Here is a 5,659-nt window from a genome sequence, read left to right as displayed (position 1 = left end):
AGCTTAAATTACCTTACTTATAGCTAATCACCTACTGATTGTTTCTACTTGATTTTACACGTTGCATTCACTTCCTGCAGCAAGTCAACTTCAGTGGAACTACTCATTCCAATTGCAGTTGCTTCTCTTGGATCAACAGGTATCAAGTCCAATAGGTAAGTAATGTTTCTTCCTTTCCAATTGCTACTGGGAGTTGGTGCATCTAGTAGGTTTTAACCAATGGAATTCTTCACTTACTACAGCAGGTAGTAGCTCACGGGTTTATCCTTTCCTAAGTCATGATGTATCAAGTTCAGCAGTTGGTGTAGTCTCAATTAGGAGCAAGTTAATCCCGATTTACTCCTCTTTAAGTGCCTTATTCTCGTTCAATTGGAAGTAATTTCCTAGCTTAAAAGAACTTGTCATAAATGGAAAGGAATTGACGTAACATGTTATTTCATTCACTACTACATTATTTACTAATATAATAAAATAAATACTAACTATTTTAACTAAAGAACATGGTAAAAACTAAAACTTATTTGACAACAACTATGCCAAACTAGAATTCACATTCGACTAAGAGCCAGAAAAATCCTATTCAAAAGAGGTTGAGTTCAAATTGTTTAAACTCCCAAAACCCCATTTTTTTTAGACGATCCTAAAAACAATGCAAATGTAGTTTTTTTAGGAAACGACTGTCATATTGAATAAAATTATACTGGCCAAAAAGATTGACACGTTTCATTTTTTCACAATTTGATGGCTTTATATTTTTATATAAAGGGTGTCATTAGGGGAATAAATGACAAAAAGTTCTGAGCTAGAATAAAAAAAAATATTTAAAATTATTTTTCTACAATATACACTATCTTTAGGATAATAACAACACATGCACAATTACACAAACTACAAAAATAACAAATTTTACCAGGAGTTTTTTTTCTGCATTACCGACGATTTTAACCCCTGATAAATACATTTTTCGGGGTTGGCAAAACCACCGGAAAAACCACCGTCACAAAGATTTTCAGCGGTTTTATTCATAAGCGTCACTATTTGCAGGGTTTTTCAAAAACTACTATAATTTGCGGAGTTTTCACAGAAATCGTCGGCACTTATTAGAGTTAATAGAAACCACCGAGACTTACGTGAGTTAGTAAAAAACCCCTGGTATTTTTTGTTTTTATGTAATTGAGGTTTTGAAAATCGCCAATAATAAAAATAATTTAATTTTTTTTATTATTCAAATTTAATTAACGTGATTAATATGTTTAATATTAAACTAGAGTAATATGAAATCAAAAGTAATTATTATTATATAAAATAAAATATAAAATTAAAAATACAATTAATTTGTCAACTTAAAGAAATAACATATGTTTGGTCCTAAAAATTAAAAATAAACATGTTCTTCTACATAACAAATAAAAAAATGTTCTGCATAACATTTATCATTCTTGTTCTTCATTTTCCTCATCATTTGACACACTTTCTTATCATATACCTACAATATAAATCAAGAATATAAATCAATAACTAATCCTAAGCCCAATGCTGGAAAGTACAACAAAGTGGAAATTAAAGGAACAAGAACAAACTTATCCAGATGCAATTTAAGCAAATATAAACCATAGTTCCAGCTTATGTATCCATGCAGAATCAGAGATGATAGGAACAAGCCAGATTCACCTAATTACAATTACAAGATAACGTGACAGCAACAATTATTTCCAATATTGTGAATAAACTTTTACTTAAATAAGTTTCTTAGTAGTATACAACATGGCTTAATCCTTTATAAAGATGAACTCATTTTTCTAACATGTATATTAATTCTTTAACCTACATCTCGTCCCAATTTTACATTGATCCTCACATTCAAGGTTTCTAACATATGAGAGTTTTTCTAAAAGAAAATATTCATTTCTTTTAATCTGAAATGATGTTGAATACGTACCATATCAGGAGTACAAATAACATCTTAATATATGTAATGATACAATGCGCTCGTATAAATTTACAAAAGCTGTATCCAATGGTAAAACAAATATGCAAATGATAAAAAAAAATGCACTTAATAGAAACCTATATAATTGAGGGCAAGATAGAAAAAATGTGATACCCATGAGTAAATAATTTTAAGAAATAAGTCTGGTTATTTTTAATTTAAAATTATTATTATATTTAAAAACAAAAAAAAATGCAAACAATATTAAAAACGAATACTATAAAAGACAAAGGAAATGCAAAATTAAATGGACACTAAACATAGCCACCCATTTTGTCAATACAGCCAAACTGAATGAGATGTATAATTCAAAGGGCAAGATTAATAATTGGAAACCAAACCAGTAATAAAAGAAAAAACATAATACTGTCATTATCAAATGCCAATCAAGATTATCCATGATAGACAGTAAAACCCTTACCTGATCATTAAAATATTATGATATTTTGATAATTACATGTGATATCTTTCTTATAGGCAATCAGAGCAACAAACATCAAAACTACAACATTAAAAACAAGATTAAACGTACTTACTTAAATATTTTCTAAAATATGCTTGAGCTTTAGAGCAATTTATTTAATCAAGAAGGAACTCGGTTATTTTACTAAACTTACTTAAATATTTGTGTTTCAGCCTAGTGGAGTGACTATGCAATCAGCCAAGTTTAGTAGGGGCCCAAAGGAAGGTAGACGTGAAACTAGTTTTTGGACAGACACCCCCCTTTGGATAGGGCCCAGAAAGCAAAGATGAAGTGTGTATCTTCCATTATATTCTAGAATGCTTTGGTTAGTTAATTTCTTTTTCTGCAACCTGCATAGTCCATTCCGTGAGATCGAGAGCCTTATAACCAAAAAGATATATTTATATGGCAGTTATTTGGAGGCATACAATGAAGCTACTACACTAGCTTCAAATGATGAGGAAAAGAAAAGGGCCAGTGAGGATGCAGACTTGGTGGACAAATACAATAAAGCAAAACGGTCAAAAACATTGGTGCAGAAACATCAAGAAGAGGTGGCTAACAAATCCAAGAAAAATAACCGAGGTAATCATACAATATAGATGTAGATTAGCTCCACTACCTTTTTCTCCAGCCAAGGTTCTTTGATTCTCTAAGTTTTTCAGCCCCTTCTTGCAGATGAGACAGTTGATTAAGTTCTACTTCACAAATGAGGTGATATAAACCAATATGGCTGAACTAATCATTTCATAATAGCATAAATGTGAAATATAGTATAAAAAACAGAAATCTTGCAAAAATAACAAGGAAAAGTTACACAAATTTTAGCTACCTTAAGACAAAACATATTCGTTGGAGGGGTAATGACACCCATTTTAAGTATTGAATTGTAGCATCCTCCGTCTCTTAAATTGATATCTTTGCAGCTACTCTGCTAGCTTGAGCTTGCTCTTTTTCTAAAGAAAGAATAGAAATATTTTTTTCTGCTTCTGATAACACATCTTCAAGTAACTTCTTAGTACCCTCAACCTGATATAGTTTATCTTCCAGATCCTTTATGATCCTGCTAGCCTCTGCCAGTTTGCTTGCTTGACTGGTTGCTTCATCTTTAAAACTCTCTAACTCTCTTTCAGCAGCAACTCTACTAGCTTGAGCTTGCTCTTTCTCTACGGAAAGAATAGAAATATCTTTTCTGCTTCTAATAAGGCATCTTCGAGTGACTTGTTGGTACTGAAGACCTTGGCAACTTTATCTTTAACTTTCTGTAACTCTTCCTCCATTTTTCCCTTCTGATATTCTAATTTTGTTTTCTCTTCAGCAAGTTGAGAAACACTGTCATTCGAAGACGATAATTCTCATTCAAGGGATTTTACAGTGGCTTGGGATTCAGCTACTTTAATTTCAAGTATACTGGCCTTCTCCTTCACTAGCTGCAACTCTTGCTCTATGTGTACCTTGGCATCTTGGCATTCACTGACATAATCAGCAAGCTACTTCACTTTTCTATTGGTTCATCAAAAGCAGGCTCAACAGGAAGAATGATACCATCAATACACTCCATCACTTTCTGTAACATGTTATTGCTCTAAGTTAAGAATTGTTCTAATTGATTCCTCTCCCTTTTCATTTCCAGGAGATCAGCCTCCAGCTTTGGGATGCTTTCCACATCACTTGACAATATGTTGATCTCATCCCTGTATTTAGAAACAACAGATTCTTGCTTCTGCAAATCAATTATACTCTATTAGTAAGATCAGCACTAAATTATACTCTAATAAAGAGAACATTCAATTATACTCTGATAATAAGAGTTCCTTCTCAAGCAACCATAAACCATGTATAACACAACATTCTCAATAATCTCTTTTAAAACTTGAAAAAGATAAGTTGATATAAACTCATTAATTACATAAAAAACAAGACGACCGATAAAAAAATTATTCACTTTAAGGGTTCTTAATAAAAAAGAGAAATGCTACATATTCAATACATATAAACTTATTAATTATTCACTTTAAGTGTCCGACCTGCCTCAAAGCCTTCTGAAAACCCCTCGTATGTTCAATCACCACTGCGTCTTTTAATTCTTCTATTAGCTCTTTATCATCCACGGTTGCTGCCCGCAAGTCGTCCCTCTCCCTGATCAGCACCGCCATTTCCTTCTTGGCCCGTTCCAACTCAGAAGACACTTGATCACGCTCCTTTTTCAAAGTTTGACCTGCATTCCGGGCGTCCTTCAGCAACACTTCAACCTCTTTCAGGAGTTGCTCTGACTGCTTCTGCTTTGATTCACATACAGCACGAGCCTCAATGAGTTCTTTACGTTCAGCTTGCGCCTTCTCCAGTTCAACCCGGAGCTTACCTCTATCAGAAGCATAGGCCATGTGCCAAGCTAACATTTGAGCTCGGGTCGTCATCTCCAGCATTGCATCGGCAATTTGTTGCTCACTCATATTCTCTATGATCTTCTTCTCTGAGTTGTCCAGGTTGAGCTCTACCTTATGGCCCAACGTAAAAGAAGAATCCCACACACCAAGTGGGATAGGACGCTCTGGCTCATCGACTACCTCCTTCTGCTTCTTAGACGCAGCGCCGATAGTGTCGACCGCCTTCACCTTCCTTTTCTGCACCAATTGCTCTTCAACGGCCAACATTTCCTCAGGCGACACCGTTAGTACGACTGGCCCAACTGCTTGCACTGGTATACGTTGTTGACCAACTGCACGACCAGAGGACGACCCGGGGCGACTAATTTCAGCCCTCTCATTGCCAATACTCTGGAACCAATTCTTGCCACTTCCCTTTCTCCCCATTATCTCTGCAACACAAAAGTCCACCAACAACAGTCAATAACAACAAACCAATTTACAAAACAGCAAGCAAAGATACATACCAAACACCCTCGCCTCAGCGTCATCGAACTCAAGGCAGTTTATAAGTTGACGGGAAGAAAAGGGGCGTGGCAACGAAGACAACACACTCAGAGCCTTTAACTCTTCAATCGTCAGCTTATCTTCAGGCCAAGAGGTGAACTTCAAGGGATCCTGCGTCCAATACAATGGAAATTTGGGGTTCCCCTCACCACCGAAAAAGTATCTCCGCCCGTCTTCCGTGATCGACACCTTAAAGAACTTTTCCTTGAAACCCCTATACGATTGTAGGTAAAGTTCTAAAAGCGCATTACCCGGCTCAGAGATCAGCGACAC

General features: G+C 35.0%; 1 pseudogene; it reads left to right on the top strand.

Annotated features, from left to right (window-relative positions):
• Nucleotides 1-2,524: 2,524 nt before the first annotated feature.
• On the top strand, nt 2,525-4,227 carry LOC128193642 (uncharacterized; annotated as a pseudogene).
• The last annotated feature ends 1,432 nt before the right edge of the window (nt 4,228-5,659 follow it).

This window comes from Vigna angularis, chromosome 1, assembly GCF_016808095.1.
Source record: "Vigna angularis cultivar LongXiaoDou No.4 chromosome 1, ASM1680809v1, whole genome shotgun sequence".
Lineage (NCBI taxonomy): Eukaryota > Viridiplantae > Streptophyta > Magnoliopsida > Fabales > Fabaceae > Vigna > Vigna angularis.
Note: the sequence above shows the minus strand (reverse complement) of the source record. Positions and strands in the feature narration are given on the sequence as shown.